Source organism: Cibotium barometz, chromosome 26 (assembly GCF_041138505.1).
Source record: "Cibotium barometz isolate CiBa-2024 chromosome 26, ASM4113850v1, whole genome shotgun sequence".
Taxonomy (NCBI): Eukaryota; Viridiplantae; Streptophyta; class Polypodiopsida; order Cyatheales; family Cibotiaceae; genus Cibotium; species Cibotium barometz.
This window is the reverse complement of record NC_141071.1, coordinates 44,482,831-44,504,206: the sequence shown is the minus strand read 5'-3', so window position 1 is coordinate 44,504,206 and position 21,376 is coordinate 44,482,831.

The window sequence follows — 21,376 nt, the reverse complement described above, 5'->3', positions numbered from 1 at the left end:
TTATTAACCAAATGCTCTGATACCAACTGTGAGTGATATTAAAAATATGAGATATTTTGGGTATAATGATTCCATTTTGACACATATGTAAGGAAGGGGGAGATCTTTTAATGAGGCGCCTACTTCACATGCTTGAATGAGTTTTAAACTCATAAATAATGTGATATTTTATCTCTCCACTCTCCTAATTTAAGTCTAGTTTCAAAAAGTTAGCTTAACTGACCTAAAAATGGTCAAAAATTGACCAAACTGACTTGGAAAATTCTAGAATCAGTTTGTTTGGTTAGGAGCTCAATTTTTCCTATAAATAGAAGCCTCCCCCTTGTTGAAAATATATAGTGTTTAATGCATTGTTACTCTATTTCACCCAATCCAAGAACTATGAATTTATTAATAATTCATTAGTTTTTTGACATTTTCCTCTTCCAAAGATTGGTTGGCCACTCTTGTTCAAACAAGAGTTGAACCCTCAAACCATCAAGCCAAAGGAAAGCTTTCAAAGTCATTAGTAAGTTGGTGATTCTTCTTTTCACTTATTTTATGATTTTATGGCTTTAAATGGTTTTCTATGCTTTATGTCTTCTCTAAAAATGTTATACCTCATTACAAAAAGGTATTTCCCTCTCTTTTCTAACAAAACCAACCATTCTCTATTCTAGGTGAATGGTTAATCGATTAATGTCAAGTTTTTATAATGAATATTTTATTGTAAAAGTGTTACTTTTAGCATATTGAATTGCATGCATAGATGTATGCATAAAAGATGAATATTTTATTATAAAAGTGTTACTTTTAGCATAATTGAAATTCATGCATAGAGGTATGCATAAAAGATGAATATTTTATTATAAACGTGTCGCTTTTAGCATAATTGAATTTCATGCATAGAGGTATGCATAAAAGATGATTATTTTATTATAAAAGTGTTACTTTTAGCATAATTGAATTTCATGCATAGAGGTATGCATAAAAGATGAATATTTTATTATAAAAGTGTTACTTTTAGCATAATTGAAATTCATGCATAGAGGTATGCATAAAAGATGAATATTTTATTATAAAAGTGTTACTTTTAGCATAATTGAATTTCATGCATAGAGGTATGCATAAAAGATGAATATTCTATTATAAAAGTGTTACTTTTAGAATAATTGAATTTCATGCATAGAGGTATGCATAAAAGATGAATATTTTATTATAAACGTGTTACTTTTAGCATAATTAAAATTCATGCATAGAGGTATGCATAACAGATGAATATTTTATTATAAAAGTGTTACTTTTAGCATAATTAAAATTCATGCATAGAGGTATGCATAAAAGATGAATATTTTATTATAAAAGTGTTACTTTTAGCTTAATTGAATTTCATGCATAGAGGTATGCATAAAAGATGAATATTTTATTATAAATGTGTTACTTTTAGCATAATTGAAATTCATGCATAGAGGTATGCATAAAAGATGAATATTTTATTATAAAAGTGTTACTTTTAGCATAATTGAAATTCATGCATAGAGGTATGCATAAAAGATGAATATTTTATTTTAAAAGTGTTACTTTTAGCATTATTGAATTTCATGCATAGAGGTATGCATAAAAGATGAATATTTTATTATAAACGTGTTACTTTTAGCATAATTAAATTTCATGCATAGAGGTATGCATAAAAGATGAATATTTTATTATGAAAGTGTTACTTTTAGCATAATTGATATTTCATGCATAGAGGTATGCATAAAAGATGAATATTTTATTATAAAAGTGTTACTTTTAGCATAATTGAATTTCATACATAGAGGTATGCATAAAAGATGAATATTTTATTATAAAAATGTTATTTTTAGCATATTGAATTTCATGCATAGAGGTATGAAAAAAATGATTATTTTATCGTAAAACTGTAAAGAAAAAAATAATTATTTTGTAAAAATGTTACTTTTATCATATTGAATTTCATGCATAGATGTATGAAAAAAAAATATTATTTTATTATAAAAATATTACCAAAAAATGATTATTTTATTATAAAATGGTTACTTTTATCACATTTGAATTTCATGCATAGAGGTATGCATAAAAGATGATTATTATATTGTAAAAATGTTACTTTTATCATAATTGGATTTCATGCATAGAGGTTTACATAAAAGATATTTTTATACTAAAAGTGTGATTTTTATCATAAATGAATTTTATGCATAAATTAGATGCATAAGAGAAATTCTTTCATTCTAAAAGTGTAATTCCTACTAAATTGAATTTATGCATAAGAAGATGCATAAAAGATTGTATTTTAATTCAAAGTGTCATTCTCATTTAAAATGAATTTATGCATAAGAAGATGCATAAAGATTGATTTTTAATTCAAAAGTATCATTCTCATCTAAATTGAATTTATGCATAGGAAGATGCATAAAAGATGAAATTTTAATTCAAAGTGTCATTCTCATTTAAAATGAATTTATGCATAAGAAGATGCATAAATTTCGAAAGTGTTAGTCTCCTTAAATGGAATTTATGCATAAATAGATGCGTAAAGAAATCTTATATCAAATATAAGAATTCTCTTGTATTCTATAAATAGATATGGGAAGGGATAGGATGTGATAAGAGATGTATGAGATGTGATAAGATGTGATAAGATGTATATGAGAAGAGTTAGGATATGATAAGATGAGTTAGGATGTGAAAAGAGGTGTATGAGATGAAATGAGATGTGATAAGATGCATATGAGATGAGTTAGGATGTGATAAGATGAGTTAAGATATGATAAGATGTGTATGGGATGAGCTAAGAAGTGTATATGATGGGATAAGATGTATATGGGATGAGTTAGGATGTGATAAGATGAGTTAGGATGTGATAAGAGGTGTATGAGATGTGATAAGATGTGATAAGATGTATATGAGATGAGTTAGGATGTGATAAGATGAGTTAGGATGTGATAAGAGGTGTATGAGATGTGATAAGATGTGATAAGATGCATATGAGATGAGCTAGGATGTGATAAGATGAGTTAAGATGTGATAAGATGTGTATGGGATGAGATAAGAAGTGTATGTGATGGGATAAGATGTATATGGGTTGTGATGATAGGGCGAGAATGGATGTGATGTAAAAGAATAGATGTGAAGGCGTATGGGGTTATATGAATGGAAATGTGGAAATGGATGTATGTATGTGGATGTGTGGATGTGGAAATGGGAGTGTGGATGTATGAATGTGAAAATGGATGTATGCATGTAGATGTGTATGTTTAGATGTGAATGTGGATGTAGATGTGGATGTATAGATGTGAATGGGAATGTGGATGTGGATGTATGTATGTATGTGGATGTGGATGTATGAATGAGGATTTGAAAATAGATATGCATGTAGATGTGGATGTATGGATGTGAATGTAGATATGAATGTGGATGTATGGATGTAGATATGGGATTGGACGTATGATGTGGATGTACGAACATGGATATGTATGTAGAATAATGAATGTGAATGTGTATGTGAAATAATGTGTCGTCGATATGAGTAAAAGGATAAGAATGAGTACACATTGAATGGAATGTGGAATAAGTAATGTGGACTGAGGAGGGATAATGTGGAAAGACGAGAGTTCGATATAGAAACTGTATTTTGTGAACTATTTGTAAATGATTGTTTTATGTCAAGAATGCTAGGGAAGCATTTTGACCATCTTGTGGATTAAGGTCATGGAGACCGAACTGATAAAGTTGCAACTACTGACGGAGAGTCAATGGAGGACGTCTCGCGTAGCAAGGTCGACCGAGGTCTTGACCAGCCTCGGTTCGATTTAAATGGTGAGCTTCCGGTACGGTGGATGAGGGACCAAGGAAGCGGCCTATGAGTGAAGCGCTAGGTCACCTGCGAAGGATCCTAGAGGGTGCTGACCATACGGTGCTCGGGCTCTGGGTCGCCGAAGATACCCACACGTGCGTCGTGGAAGATATTGGAACAACGAGTAAGAGTTGTTTTCTGAACTCGGGCATGGATCTGGTTGATTGACCTTGCTGGTCCTCAACAGATGAGTCCATGGCTCTCTTATATGGATCTGTTGGTTGATCTTGCTGATCTTCAACAAGGATTCCATCTTGATTTTATATGAAAATATTGTCGGGTATTATGAGCTAGGAACTATTGAAAAGGCCCCTAAGTGAATAGGTGGTGAGCATTCTGGTTGCCAATGATGCCATAAGTACACCGATAAATGAATGATTGGAAATATGGATTCAACTAGAGAATTTGAGGATTGTCATCAGTGACATAATGGTTTCATTAAAGAATTGTTTTTAAGTTAGTTGATGCTGAGAAAAAGGCAATTTCATATTGGGTGTGTAAGTGGTGTGACTAGTTTAAGTTTGCATGAACTTCCGGCTAGGGGGCCTAGGAACTCTTTTCCCTGGTACCCGGGGCAAAACCTAACCAAATTCCTAATTGGATCCCATCACTACAGTGGTTGGGAGGTTGGCTAACCCATGGGACTGGATGGGGTTAGGCTGGATTGATGGATCCGTAAATCGAGACTAAATTTCTGTTATTACGATAGATAAAGTAAATCCTGGATAGTAATTATTCTATGGATAGGAATTAACGGCTGTGCCTTTTGATGGGAAAAAAAGCATTGATCCCAATGATCCAAGTGCAAGTTTCTTTCTTGATTTGACCAAGTATCTTTATAGATACAATCGGATCAACTTGATCAGTAATGGTCTTGACTACATTAGAGTAAGAGTTATCCTCGTAGAATCGCCCGTGCTTTTCGGGTAAAGAAAGTTTTTCCGGGTTCGGTTGTGGAAAAACCGACGGATTAGTCTCTTATCCGGATATCCGTGGGCGAGGCCTCGAGTGTGGGACCCCTGCCCCGCGCAAGATGTGCTACTTTTGCTGCTAGTACCCCGAATCCGTTGCGCGGTGGGGACAGGGATCTCACAGAAACTCTGTTATGGCGATATTGCACTATCTTCGTCGGGACCCAACTTTGACGCGCTGGGAGAAGTGATTGCGATGCCCAAATCCATGCACAGAGTGATGTGGACATAGAGAAACTTCCCTAGCATAAGTCGGTGTGGTCCGTTCTCTGACGGGGTCCCGGATCCTCAACTTCTAACTGTCCGAATCTGGGTCCTCGAAAAAGATGCACGAGCGTGGTAAATGGCAGAAATTTCCAATAGTGGCCCAAACGGTGCCGAAGAGGCATGAAATTTGAATCATGCATGGACAAATGTGTGGCAAGCAACCCAGATCTTTCTTGTTGTGTTCAGATGCGAGTCAGACTCATTTCGGACCCGGAACTCTGTTATGGAGATTTTGCACTATCTTCGCCGGGAACCAACTTTGACGCGCTGGGAGAAGTGATTGCGATGCCTAAATCCATGCACGGATTGATGTGGACATAGAGGAACTTCCCTAGCACAAGTCCGTGTGGTCCGTTCTTTTATGGGATCTCGGATCCTCAATTTCTAACTGTCCGAATCCGAGTTCTCGAAAAAGATGCACGAGCGTGCCAAATGGCACAAAATTTTCAACCGTGGCCCAAACGGCGTCGAAGGGGCATGAAAATCGAATCATGCATGTACCAATGTGTGGCAAGCAACCCGTATCTTTCTTGTTGTGTTCAGATGCGATTCGGACTCATTTCGGAGATCCGAAACTCTGTTATGGCAATTTTGCACCATCTTCGTCAGGACCCAACTTTGACGCGCTGGGAGAACTGATTGCGATGCCCAAATCCATGCACGAAGTGATGTGGAGACAGAGCAATATCCCTAGCACAAGTTCATGTGGTCCGTTCTCTGATGGGGTCCCGGATCCTCAACTTCTAACTGTCCGAATCTGGATTCTCGTAAAAGATGCACAAGCATGGTAAATGGCGAAAATTTCCAACAGTGGCCCAAATGGCGTCGAAGAGGCATGAAATTCGAATCATGCATGGACAAATGTGTGGCAAGCAACGTGGATCTTTCTTGTAGTGTTCAGATGTGATTCGGACTCATTTTGGACTTGAAACTCTATTATGGCGATTTTGCACTATCTTTGCCGGGACCCAACTTTGATGCGCTGGAAGAAGTGATTGCGATGCCCAAATCCATGCACGGAGTGATGTGGACATAGAGCAACTTCCCTAGCACAAGTCCAAGTGGTCCGTTCCCTGATGGGGTCCCGGATCCTCAACTTCTAACTGTCCGAATCCGGGTTCTCGAAAAAGATGCACGACCATGCCAAATGGCGGAAATTTCCAACCGTGGCCCAAACGGTGCCGAAGAGGCATGAAAATTGAATCATGCATGGACAAATGTGTGGTGACAAGCAACCTGGATCTTTCTTGTTGTGTTCAGATGTGATTTGGACTCATTTCGGACCCGAAACTCTGTTATGGCGATTTTGCACTATCAACGTCGGGACCCAATTTTGACGCGCTGGGAGAAGTGATTGCGATGCCCAAATCCATGCACGGAGTGATGTGGACATAGAGAAACTTCCCTAGCACAAGTCCATGTGGTCCATTCTCTGATGGTGTCCCGGATTCTCAACTTCTAACTATCCGAATCCGGGTTCTCAAAAAAGATGCACGAGCGTGGTAAATGGCAAAAATTTCCAACCGTGGTCCAAACGGCACCGAAGAGGCATGAAAATCGAATCATGCATGGACAAATGTGTGGCAAGCAACTCGGATCTTTCTTGTTGTGTGCAGATGTGATTCGGATTCGGACCCGAAACTCTGTTATGGCGATTTTGCACTATCAACGTCGGGACCCAATTTTGACGCGCAAGGAGAAGTGATTGCGATGCCCAAATCCATGCACGGAGTGATGTGGACATAGAGAAACTTCCCTAGCACAAGTCCATGTGGTCCATTCTCTGATTGTGTCCCGGATTCTCAACTTCTAACTATCCGAATCCGGGTTCTCAAAAAAGATGCACGAGCGTGGTAAATGGCAGAAATTTCCAACCGTGGCCCAAACGGCGCCGAAGAGTCATGAAAATCGAATCATCAATGGACAAATGTGTGGCAAGCAACCCGGATCTTTCTTGTTGTGTTCAGATGTGATTCGGACTCATTTCGGACCCGAAACTCTGTTATGGCGATTTTGCACTATCAACGCCGGGACCCAATTTTGACGCGCTGGGAGAAGTGATTGCGATGCCCAAATCCATACATGGAGTGATGTGGACATAGAGCAACTTCCCTAGCATGTGTGTGTGGTCCATTCTCTGATGGTGTCCCGGATTCTCAACTTCTAACTATCCGAATCTGGGTTCTCAAAAAAGATATACGAGCGTGGTAAATGGCAGAAATTTCCAACCGTGGCCCAAACGGCGCCGAAGAGGCATGAAAATCGAATCATGCATGGACAAATGTGTGGCAAGCAACCCGGATCTTGCTCGTTGTGTTGAGATGGGATTCCGACTCATTTCGGATCTAAAACTCTGTTATGACGATATTGCACTATCTTCACCGGGACCCAACTTTGATGTTGAGAGTGTTGATATCCCAAGCTCATCTACATCTTCATCGGCAGTACATCATGAGCTTGAGAGGGGCTGTTGAGATTCAAGCTCGATGTCAGTGTGAGCCAGCTATGCTATGTGCTGGCAGATTAGGTAGGAACATGTGTGAGACATAAATGACCGCGTGTCCAGCTGGTCATAGTGTGTGTGGACATTACATTAGGTTTACTTTGTAGTGTGGACATAACACTATGTTGTGTTCTCCTTTGTGTGTGTGAGAGAGATGGTGACTATGGCTTCTCTCCTTCTTTATGGTTGATGATTATGGATTAGGGTTTGCTTCTCTTGTGTGTGTTACATCCTGCTCCTGTTTTTTATCATGGTATCAGAGCCAAGAGCTCATTAGCTGTGTTGTGAGAGTGAGTGAGAGAAGAGGGAAGAAGAAGAAAAAGCTGTGAAGGAAGCCATTGGAGCTTGGAGCAAAGGAAAAGCTGTGGAGCACACACCGGCATCAGATCTGAGAGCTAAGGACCATTGGTGAGTGTAGCAAGACCCCCTCTGCGGATTGCAGGTATCAAAGAGTAAGTTCAGTGAAGATTGAAGGGCATAAAGCAAAGGAAAAATTCTGGTTTTTTCTCTAAGCTTTCATGGAAAGCTTGAAGTGAATGTATACTCTTGGCAAATGTATACACAAAGGCACATGTATTTGGGCTTGCAAATGTATTAGCAAAGTGGGCACAAGCAACATACAGAATCTTGAAGCAGATTGATGCATACAGATTTGAGCAAAATCAAGTGAAAGTGAGTTTATGCAAAAATTTCTGGTTTTTCACAAAAACAGAAAACATACCCCCCGTGGAGGATCAATTGCAGGAGCTAGAGGCAAAATTGAGCTAAACCCTTCATACCCAAGGTAGATTAGGTCATTTCTAAGAGGCCTATCTATTCAATTGTGATTTCCCCTCTCTCTACAGCCCTCTGGAGTAGGCGGTGCATGAAGATGCAGAATTCTGGACAGTTTTCAAAGATTTCATCCTAATTCACTCATTTGGACACCAAATTGAATGCTTTAAAGCTTGGAGAGTTTAGCAAAGACATTGCTAAGGCCTTATGATGATTGGTTGCAGCTCATTTCATGTATTTGGAGCTCATTGAAGTGATTTATCAGAGGTGTGCAGGTTTGCAGAAATTCTGTCCAGAAACAGAGCATTTTTAATCAAGGCATTTATCTTTGCCTATATCAAATTGGCCAAATTCCTCTGGTACAAGTAGAGTCCTATGAGTTGCTAAACTTTTGAATCAAAAAGTTTTGGATTTGGAGAAGATTTGAAGGAGATAGAGCATTTTTAGTGAGAGGTGGTACCTGACAGGTGCAGAAAAATTCAAACCAGAGGTTACAGAAATTGATGGTTCTCATTCCCCTTGAAGAATTGGATCAAACCCTTCTAGGATATGTTGGAGCAATGTGTTGGAAAGCTAATGCAAGTTGAATCATTGAATTTGGACAAGATTTGAAGGATTTAGAGCATAATCTTGACTGGTTACTGGCGAGAAAAAAACCAGAAAATTTTTTGTGAAGGAGTTTCATTTGATTTCAACTTTGATCGAGTGTACATTGTTGGTGAACCATTGTGGGATGTTAATGCACACATTTTGCAAGCATTTGATGTGATTTGGAGAGATTTGGAGCATTACAGGTACTTCGTACATTGTAATCGAAAGGGTACATCTACTCTATTTTTTTGCAACAATGGGAGATGGTCCGATACAGATTGTTGGAGAGAAGCTTGATCGCACTAACTTTCAAGTGTGGAAGTTTCGAATGAAGAGTTTTTTGAAAGGCAAAGGTTTATGGAGTCTTGTCTCGGAGGAAGATCCGGAGCCATACCTACCTCCTCAACCAAATAATGCTCAGTTACTGGCTCACAAGCAGTGGGTAGAGCGGTCTTCGAAGGTGTTGCATTATTTTTCAATATGTGTAACAGATGCATTGCTCATTCACATCCAAGATGCAGATACACCGAAAGAAGCTTGGGGTATATTGTGCCGAATGTATGAGACAGACACTGGTGCAAGGAAGATACAACTGAAGCAACAGATTCACAGTGTAACACGAAGGAATAGGAGCATACATGAGTATGTTCAGGAAATCAAGGGTTATGCTGATTCCTTGTCATCAATCCATGCCCCAATGGATGATGATGATTTGGTTGCACTCACATTGCGTGGTTTAGGCAAAGAATACAAATCTTTTGACACTTCCATCTCAGTAAGGTTGGGAGGAATGCCAGACTTTAATGAGCTTGTGTCATTGCTCATTGTGGAAGAATTGAAGCTTGGCCTTGGTGGTATGAGTGTTACAGGTGGTGCATCCTCGTCAAGCAATGATGAACATGCAAGAAATCAAGCTTTTTACTCATCTAGAGGCTTTCGAGGCAGGGGGAGATTCGCATCACGTGGACGTGGTGGTAATGGTCGTGGATGGCAGGATAGGCCTCCACAGCAGAATTTTCAACCTTCATATGGTGCTCGAGGTGGTCGTGGTTATGCACCTCAGCGAGGCAGAGGTAACCCCCGTGGACGAGGACGTTGGCAAGGCCAACAAAATTCTATGCAAGATGTGGAATGCCATTATTGTGGCAAATATGGTCATATGGCGAGAGATTGCTTTCGCAAACAGAATGATTTGAGAGGGGGAAGAGCACAACGTGGTGGTCATTATGGTGGAAACTATGCACAACATGGTGGCAACTATGCATCAAGTAGCAATGATGGAACTGCAAATCATTTGTTTGCCATGAAGCATGTTGTGGGTTCTATGACAACAAATGCTGAGAATGATGATACATGGTACATGGACTCAGGAGCATCAAACCATATGACATGTCATGGAGAATGGTTTGAGCACATGAAGCCAATGGATGTGAAGGGCTATGTGGAAACAGGTGATGATACCCAGCATGTCATTACACATGTTGGAAGTGTACCATTGGTCATGCATAATGGTCAGACAAAGTCTATGTCAGATGTGCTGTATGTGCCTTCGATCACTAAAAGCTTGGCCTCAGTTGGTCAAATGGTAGAACAGGGATTACAGGTTAGATTCAATGAGCATGGATGCTTCGTTGAAGACTTTAAACATGGATGTAGAGTGATTGCTAAAGGCAAGAAAGAAGGAAGACTGTTTAAGCTGGATGCTGGAATTCCTGAGCTAAAATCAGCCATGTTCTCAAAGAGCAGGAATGTGGTACAGGATATTGACATGTGGCACAAGAGGATTGGTCATGTCAATATACAGAGATTAAAGAACATGCAAACAAGGGGCATTGTCAGTGGATTGCCTCGATTCAAATATGATGGTCATATGCATGTTTGTGAAGCCTGTCAGTTTGGAAAGCAGGCAAGGTTGAGGTTTCCTAGAGAAGGAAACATGAGTAATAGACCACTTGAAATAGTGCACAGTGATGTATGGGGCCCAGCACAAAACCCATCTATCAAAGGCAGTTTATACTATGTTACATTCATTGATGACTTTAGCAGGATGACATGGATATACTTTCTCAGGGAGAAGAGTGAAGTATTGGAAAAATTCATGGATTTCAAAGCTTTTGCAGAAAAGCAGTATGGCTGTTGGATTAAATGTCTGAGGACAGATGGAGGTGGTGAATACACCTCAAAGGCCTTTGAGCATTTCTTGAGGAAGCATGGGATAAGGAGACAGTTGACATGCAGGTATACACCTCAGCAGAATGGTGTGGCTGAGAGAAAGAATCGTGTCATATGTGAAGTGGCAAGGGCAATGCTCAATGAAAAGAGCATGCCAGATTACTATTGGGCAGAAGCATGTGCTACTGCAGTGTATATCCTGAACAAATCACCTACAGCAGCCATTCATGGAAGCACGCCTGAGATGCGGCTCACAGGTTATAGGCCAGACATTGGACATCTTAAAGTCTTTGGATGTGTAGCTTATGTTCATGTGCCTGATGAAAGAAGACGGAAGTTGGATCCTAAAGCAGAGAAATGTGTCTTTGTTGGATATGCACAGGATCGCAAAGCTTACAAATGCTATAACCCTCAAACTAGACAAGTAGTCATCTCACGGGATGTTGTATTCGATGAGCTTGCTAGTTGGTATAAAGCCAAAGATGAGGGAGTCATTGACACACTTGAGGCGAATGTGCCTGTGAACTTGCCATCACAAGCAAGTTCTAGTTCTACTACTATGTCTGGGCCAGCAGAAGCTGAGAGTAGTAGCAGTGTACGTCCATGGTCAGGACGTCTGAGACATGAGAGTGTGAGCACTGGGAGTAGTGCTATGGATAAAGGCAAGAAGAAAGTTGAAGGAATTGGGATCACAGGCTATGAGTCCTCTAGTTCAGAGAGTTTGGATGAGGAGCTAGGGATACCTGTTGTACGCACACCTGGTGTTAGGCAAGACAGATATGTGCCACCACATGCTCGTGTTACAGGTGTACAGAGTGACCCGCATGCATTGCGGAGATCCCAGCGAGTCAGATATCCAGTGGAAAGATTGACATATAGAGATTTTGCTATGCATTATGCATACATGACATCTATGGTAAAGCATGTGGAACCTACATGCTATACAGAGGCTATTGGAGAGCATGTATGGCAGAAAGCAATGGATGTGGAGATGGACGCATTGGTCCATAATGATACATGGGACTTGGTTGCTCTACCAAAGGATAAGAATGTTATTGGATGTAAATGGGTTTACAAAGTGAAGTGCAAATCTGATGGGTCTATTGAGAGACATAAGGCAAGATTGGTAGCAAAGGGTTATGCACAGACCCAAGGATTGGATTATGATGAGACGTTTAGCCCAGTGGCTAAGATGGGCACAGTGAGAGCAGTCATTGCTATGGCTGCAGCTAATGGCTGGGAAATGCATCAGATGGATGTTAAGAATGCATTTCTGAATGGAGATCTACAAGAGGAAGTATACATGGCACAGCCAGAAGGGTATGTACACCCTAGATATCCCACTCACGTATGCAGGTTGAAAAAGGCATTGTATGGTCTGAAGCAAGCACCACGTGCTTGGAGTGATAAGATGAGCAGATATCTTATCTCACTTGGTTTTCAGACTTCTACAGCAGATTCTTCACTGTATGTGAAGAAGACACAGCATGGGATTGTTTTACTAGTCATCTATGTGGATGACTTGATTATTACAGGTGATCATAGTGCAGATGTGATGCATGTCAAGAAAGCTTTAAGTGGGAAATTTGACATGAAAGATCTTGGTGAGTTGAGATATTTCCTTGGCATTGAAGTGGTGAAAGATCATGCAGGTACTTGGTTAGTACAGCGCCAATATGCATTGGATATGTTGGCAAAGTATGGCATGACAGGGTGTAAGCCTATGAGTACACCATTGGAGCAAAATGTGAAGTTGCGGGCTGATTATGGCGAGGAATTGGATGATCCTTCTATGTACAGGAAGATGGTTGGTAGTCTCATATACATGACTATCACACGCCCAGATTTGAGTTATGCAGTGGGGCTAGTGAGCCAGTTTATGCAGAGCCCCAGGAAACCACATTTGGATGCAGTGAGACGCATCATGAGATATGTGAAAACCACAGCACATTATGGTTTATTCTATGAGAGTGGTAAAAGCTTGGACATACATGGCTACACAGATGCTGATTGGGCAGGTAGCGCATATGACAGGAGGTCTACTAGTGGATATGCTTTTACACTTGGCAGTGCTGTGGTGAGTTGGAGTAGCAAAAAGCAACCTACAGTTGCCTTATCCAGTACAGAGGCTGAGTACAGAGGTGCAGCCATTGCTACTTGTGAGGCTATATGGTTAAAGAGTCTCTTGGCAGATTTATGTGAGCCTCTTGATGGCAAAGTTGTCATACATTGTGACAACATGAGCAGTATGCAGTTGGCAAAGAATCCAGTATTTCATGCGAGGACCAAACACATAGAGGTCCATTATCACTTTGTCAGAGAAAAGGTGCTGGATGGTACAGTTGATCTTCACTATGTGAAGACTGATGAGCAGGTGGCTGATATCTTCACGAAGCCACTTAGCAGGGAGAAGTTTGAGTACTTCCGGACTATGTTGGGAGTACATGGGATGAGCTTGAGGGGGAGTGTTGAGAGTGTTGATATCCCAAGCTCATCTACATCTTCATCGGCAGTACATCATGAGCTTGAGAGGGGCTGTTGAGATTCAAGCTCGATGTCAGTGTGAGCCAGCTATGCTATGTGCTGGCAGATTAGGTAGGAACATGTGTGAGACATAAATGACCGCGTGTCCAGCTGGTCATAGTGTGTGTGGACATTACATTAGGTTTACTTTGTAGTGTGGACATAACACTATGTTGTGTTCTCCTTTGTGTGTGTGAGAGAGATGGTGACTATGGCTTCTCTCCTTCTTTATGGTTGATGATTATGGATTAGGGTTTGCTTCTCTTGTGTGTGTTACATCCTGCTCCTGTTTTTTATCATTTGACACGCTGGGCGAAGTGATTAAGATGCCCAAATCCATGCACAGAGTGATGTGGATATAGAGAAACTTCCCTAGCACAAGTCGGTGTGGTCCGTTCTCTGATGGGGTCTCGGATCCTCAACGTCTAACTGTCCGAATCCGGGTTCTCGAAAAAGATGCACGAGCATGGTAAATAATGGAAATTTCCAATAGTGGCCCAAACGGCGCACCGAAAAGGCATGAAATTTGAATCATGCATGGACAAATGTGTGGCAAGCAACCCGGATCTTTCTTGTTGTATTCAGATCCGAGTCAGACTCATTTCGGACCCGAAACTCTGTTATGGCGATTTTGCACTATCTTCGCCGGGAACCAACTTTGACGCGCTGGCAGAAGTGATTGCGATGCCTAAATCCATGCACGGATTGATGTGGACATAGAGGAACTTCCCTAGCACAAGTCCGTGTGGTCCATTCTCTGATGGGATCCCGGATCCTCAACTTCTAACTGTCCGAATTCGGGTTCTCGACAAAAAAATGCATGAGCATTCCAAGTGGCAGAAATTTCCAACCGTGGCCCAAAAGGAAGTGATTGCGATACCCAAATCCATACACGGAGTGATGTGGACATAAAGCAACTTCCCTAGCACAAGTTCGTGTGGTCCATTCTCTGATGGGGTCCCAGATCCTCAACTTCTAATTGTCCGAATCCGGGTTCTCAAAAAAGATGCACGAGCGTACCAAAAGGTAAAAATTTATAAGCGTGGCCCAAACGGCGCCGAAGAGGCATGAAAATCGAATCATGCATGGACAAATGTGTGGCAAGCAACCCGGATCTTTCTTGTTGTGTTTAGATGCGATTCGGACTCATTTTGGATCAGAAACTTTGTTATGGCGATTTTGCACTATCTTTGCCGGGACCCAACTTTGACGCGCTGGGAGAAGTGATTACGATGCCCAAATCCATGCACGAAGTGATGTGGACATAGAGCAACTTCCCTAGCACAAGTTCGTGTGGTCCATCCTCTAATGGAGTCCCGGATCCTCAACTTCTAACTGTCCGAATCTGGGTTCTCGAAAAAGATGCACGAGTGTGGCAAATGGCGGAAATTTCCAACAGTGGCCCAAACGACGCCAAAGAGGCATGAAATTCAAATCATGCATGGATAAATGTGTGGCAAGCAACTCGGATCTTTCTTGTTGTGTTCAGATACGATTCGACTCATTTCGGATTCGAAACTCTGTTATGGCGATTTTGCACTATCTTCGCCGGGACCCAACTTTGACGCGCAGGGAAAAGTGAATGAGATGCCCAAATCCATGCACAGAGTGATGTGGACAAAGAGCAACTTCCCTAGCATAAGTCTATTTGGTCCATTCTTTGATGGGGTCCCGGATCCTCAACTTCTAACTGTCCGAATCTGGGTTCTCAAAAAAGATGCACGCGCGTGCCAAATGGTATAATTTCCAACCGTGGCCCAAATGGCGCCGAAGAGGCATGAAATTCGAATCATGCATGGACAAATGTGTGGCAAGCAACTTGAATCTTTCTTGTTGTGTTCAGATGCAATTCGGACTCATTTCAAATCCGAAACCCTGTTATGGCGATTTTTCACTATCTTTGCCGAGAAGTGATTGCGATTCCCAAATCCATGCACGGAGTGATGTGGATATAGAGCAACTTTCCCAGCACACGTTTGTGTGGTCCGTTCTCTGATGGGGTCCTAGATCCTCAACTTCTAACTGTCTGAATCCGGGTTCTCGAAAAAGATGCACGAGCATGCCAAATGGCGAAAATTTCCAACCGTGGCCCAAACGGCGCCGAAGAGGCATGAAATTCGAATCATGCATGGACAAATGTGTGGCAAGCAACCCGGATCTAGCTGTGTACCATGTAGATCAACAAAACCAATTACTCTAAGAAGATACCTACTTCACATGATGAGAACCAAGGAGCTACAATTGCATCCGATCTAGCTCTACCATGTGGTGGAGCTAGAATGCATCGATCTAGCTGTGTACCATGCAGATCAACAAAATCAATTACTCCAAGAAGAGATCTACTTCACATGACAAGAACCACGAAGCTAGAATTGCATTTGATCTAGCTCTACCACGTGGGAGAGCTGTATCCAACCTAGACCACATCGTAGAGCTAGACTGCATTGAGGTCTAGCTCTACCATGTGGTGGAGCTAGAATTGCATTTGAGGTCTAGCTCTACCATGTGGTAGCGCTAGAATGCATTGATCTAGCTATGTACGAAGTGATGTTAACATAGAGAAACTTCCCTAGCACAAGTTCGTGTGGTCCGTTCTGTGATAGGGTCTCAGATCCTCAACTTCTAACTGTCCGAATCCGGGTTCTCGAAAAAGATGCACGAGCGTGTGCCAAATGGCGAAAATTTCCAACCATGGCCCAAACGGCGCCGAAGAGGCATGAAAATCGAATCATGCATGGAAAAATGTGTGGCAAGCAACCCAAATCTTTCTTGTTGTGTTCGGATGCGATTCGGGCTTATTTCGGATCCAAAACTCTGTTATGGGGATTTTGCACTATCTTCCCCGGGACCCAAATTTGACGCGTTGGGAGAAGTGATTACGATGCCCAAATCCATGCACGGAGTGATGTGGACATAGAGCAACTTCCCTAGCACAAGTCCGTGTGGTCCATTCTCTGATGGAGTCTCGGATCCTCAACTTCTAACTGTCTGAATCCGGATTCTTGAAAAAGATGCACGAGCGTGATAAATCGCAAAAATTTCCAACAGCGGCCCAAATGGCGCCGAAGAGGCATGAAATACGAATCATGCATGGAAAAATGTGTGGCAAGCAACCCGGATCTTTCTTGTAGTGTTCAGATGCGATTCCGACTCATTTTGGCCTGAAACTCTATTATGGCGAATTTGCACTATCTTCGCCGGGACCCAACTTTGACGCACCGGGAGAACTGATTGCGATTGCATTTGAGGTCTAGCTCTACCATGTGGTAGAGCTAGAATGCATTGATCTAGCTGTGTACCATGCAAATCAACAAAACCAACCCAACTTTGACGTGCTAGGAGAAGTGATTGCGATGTCCAAATCCATGCACGGAGTGATGTGGACATAGAGCAGCTTCCCTAGCACAAGTCCGTGTGGTCCGTTCCTTTATGGGGTCTCAGATCCTCAATTTCTAACTGTCCGAATCCGGGTTCTCAAAAAAGATGCACGAGCGTGCCAAATGGCAGAAATTTTCAACTGTGGCCCAAACGGCGTCGAAGGGGCATGAAAATCGAATCATGCATGTACCAATGTGTGGCAAGTAACCCGTATCTTTCTTGTTGTGTTCAGATGCGATTCGGACTCATTTCGGAGATCCGAAACTCTGTTATGGCGATTTTGCACTATCTTCGTCACAGGACCCAATTTTGACACGTTGGGAGAAGTAATTGCGATGCCCAAATCCATGCACAGAGTGATGTGGACATAGAGCAACTTCCCTAGCACAAGTTCGTGTGGTCCGTTCTCTGATGGGGTCCCAGATCCTCAACTTCTATCTATCCCAATCCGGGTTGTCGAAAAAGATGCACGAGCATGGTAAATCGTGGGAATTTCCAAGAGTGGCAGAAACGGTGCCAAAGAGGCATGAAATTCAAATCATGCATGGACAAATGTGTGGCAAGCAACCCGGATCTTTTTTGTTGTGTTCAGATGCGATTCAGACTCATTTCGGATCCGAAACTCTGTTATGGCGATTTTGCACTATCTTCGCCGGGACCCAACTTTGACATGCTAGGAGAAGTGATTGCGATGCCCAAATCCATGCACGGAGTGATGTGGACATAGAACAACTTCCCTAGCATAAGTGTGTGTGGTCCATTCTCTGATGGGGTCTCGGATCCTCAACTTCTAACTGTCCGAATCCGAGTTCTCGAAAAAGATGCACGAGCGTGCCAAATGGCGAAAATTCCAACCGTCGCTTAAACGGCACCGAAGAGGCATGAAATTCGAATCATGCATGGACAAATGCGTTGCAAGAAACCCAGATCTTTCTTGTTGTGTTCAGATGCGATTCAGACTCATTTCGGATCCGAAACCCTGTTATGGCGATTTTACACTATCTTTGCCGAGAAGCAATTGCGATGCCCAAATCCATGCACGGAGTGATGGACATAGAGCAACTTCCCTAGCACAAGTCTCGGACTCTCAACTTCTAACTGTTCGAATCCGGGTTCTCAAAAAAGATGCACGAGCGTGCCAAATGGCGGAAATTTCCAACCGTGGCCCAAACGGTGCTGAAGAGGCATGAAATTCGAATCATGCATGGATAAATGTGTGGCAAGCAACCCGGATCTAGCTGTGTACCATGCAGATCAACAAAACCAATTACTCTAAGAAGAGACCTACTTCACATCAATTACTACAAGAAGAGATCTACTTCACATGACAAGAACCAAGAAGCTAGAATTGCGTTTGATCTAGCTCTACCACGTGGTAGAGCTGTATCCAACCTAGACCACATGGTAGAGCTAGAATGCTTTTAGGTCTAGCTCTACCATGTGGTGGAGCTAGAGTTGCATTTGAGGTGTAGCTCTACCATGTGGTAGAGCTAGAATGCATTGATCTAGCTGTGTACCATGCAAATCAACAAAACCAATTACTCCAAGAAGAGACCATGAGGAGAACCAAGGAGATAAAAAGGTGTGTGGAATGGCACTCGGACCCAACTTTGACGCGCTGGGGGAGAAGTGATTGTGATGCCCAAATCCATGCACAGAGTGATGTGGACATAGAACAACTTCCCTAGCACAAGTCCGTGTGGTCCGTTCTCTGATGGGGTCCCGGATCCTCAACTTCTAACTGTCCCAATCCGGGTTCTCGAAAAAGATGCATGAGCGTGCCAAATGGCAAAAATTTCCACTTGAGACCCAAACGGCACCGAAGAGGCATGAAAATCGAATCATGCATGGACAAATGTGTGGCAAGCAACCCAAATCTTTCTTGTTGTGTCCAGATGCGATTCGGACTCATTTTGGACCCGAAACTCTGTTATCGCGATTTTGCACTATCTTTGCCGGGACCCAACTTTGACGCACTAGGAGAAGTGATTACGATGCTTAAATCCATGCACGGAGTGATGTGGACATAGAGAAACTTCTCTAGCACAAGTCTGTTTGGTCCGTTCTCTGATGGGGTCCCGGATCCTCAACTTCTAACTGTCCGAATTTGGGTTCTCGAAAACGATGCACGAGCGTACCAAATGGCAGAAATTTCCAACCGTGGCCCAAACAGTGCCGAAGAGGCATGAAAATCGAATCATGCATGGAAAAATGTGTGGCAAGCAACCCGGATCTTTCTTGTTGTGTTCAGATGCGATTCGGACTCATTTCGGATCCGAAACTCTGTTATGGCGATTTTGCACTATCTTCGCTGGGACCCAACTTTGACGTGCTGGGAGAATTGTTTGCGATGCCCAAATCCATGAACGGAGTGATGTGGACATAGAGTACTTCCCTAGTACAAGTCCGTGTAGTCTGTTCTGTAATGGGGTCCCGGATCCTCAACTTCTATAACTGTCCGAATCCGAGTTCTCGAAAAAGACGCACGAGCGTGGCAAATGGCGAAAATTTCCAACAGTGGCCCAAACGACGCTGAAGAGGCATGAAATTCGAATCATGCATGGACAAATGTGTGGCAAGAAACCCAGATCTTTCTTGTTGTGTTCAGATACAATTCCGACTCATTTCGGATCCGAAACTCTGTTATGACGATTTTACACTATCTTTGTCGGGACCCAACTTTGATGCACCGGGAGAAGTGATTGAGATGCCCAAATCCATGCACGGAGTGATGTGGACAAAGAGCAAATTCCCTAGCATAAGTCCGTGTGGTCTGTTCTCTGATGGGGTCCCGGATCCTCAACTTCTAACTGTCTGAATCTGGGTTCTCAAAAAAGATGCACGAGCGTGCCAAATGGTGGAATTTTAAACCGTGGCACAAACGGCACCGAAGAGGTATGAAATTCGAATCATGCATGGACAAATGTGTGGCAAGCAACTCGGATCTTTCTTGTTGTGTTCAGATGCGATTGTTGAAATGTAGAGAGAAAGAGATGAGACAAGAGACACATCATGTACGCTCCCAAAGACTGATTCATATTGAGGACAAGATACATATATATAGGTGAGACCAAGTTAGGTAGAGTGAGCCATATATAGAGCTCCAACACCCCCACTCAAACAAGGGTCTCTAGCTATGGATGAAAAAACCCTTGGGGAGTACAAGGGAAAAACCCAAGCCTCTATACAAATGTGAAAATATGAACCAGAAGTAATGATGTGAAAGTGCATTGTGCATCTATGTACAAATATACAAAAGGACCAAGAGGTCATAGTGTGCAATTGTGAAATGTGCAAAGTGCATGGTGTCTAGAAGATTACAACGATATATGTACAAAGCTACCATAAGAGTAAAGAGCCTAATCTAGAAAGAGTGAGCCCGAGGCAACTCGAAGCTCTGAGCGCAAGAGAATGAAGCGTGACTCATTCAGACCTTTGGTAAGAATATCTGCAATCATCTGGTCACTTGGACAATGTTCAATCATGATAGTGCCTTTGCGTACTTGGTATCGAACATAATGGTAATGCACAGCAATATGTTTTGACTTGTTATGTTGGACATAGTCTTTTGCAAGACAAATAGCACTCTGATTATCACACCGCAAGGGTGTACTAGAAAGAGGAGAATGGCCAATATCTGTCAACACTTGTCGAAGCCAAATGAGTTCACGAGCTGCAAGTGATGCCGCAACATACTCAGATTCGGTTGTAGAAACTGCAACACAACGTTGTTTCTTGCTGGTCTAAGAAATAAGACAACCATTAATGAAGAAACAATTGCCACTAGTAGATCGCATAGATAAATGTGAGCTGGCCCAATCTGCATCTGTGTAACCCAAAAGAGAAAGAGATGGAATGGAGTCGGATGTGAATTGTCGTTGATAAACCAAACCATAATCTATAGTGCCTTTCAAGTATTTCAACACGCGCTTTGCAGAAGACCAATGCTTAAGAGAAGGACATGCAAGGTGTTGCCCGAGATAGTTAGCAATAAACAAAATGTCAGGACGAGTGTTCAAACCAACAACTTGAAGACATCCAACCAAATTAGCATATGGTTGATTTGTAACAAGCTGGCCACCACCATCAGAAGTGTTTTTCATGGAACTCGCAAGACAAGGCGTAGTTGCTGAATGTGCAGATTCCAAACCAAACTTCTTAATAGTATCTTCAATAAACTTTGACTGTCGAAGTAATAAAATACCTTTGCTGTGATCCCTTTGAATCTGAATGCCAAGACACGAGTGAAGCTCTCCAAGATCCACCATATCAAATGCCGAAGATAACAACTGCTTACTTTGGTGTAGAAATCCCAAATCATTGGAAACAAGGATTGTA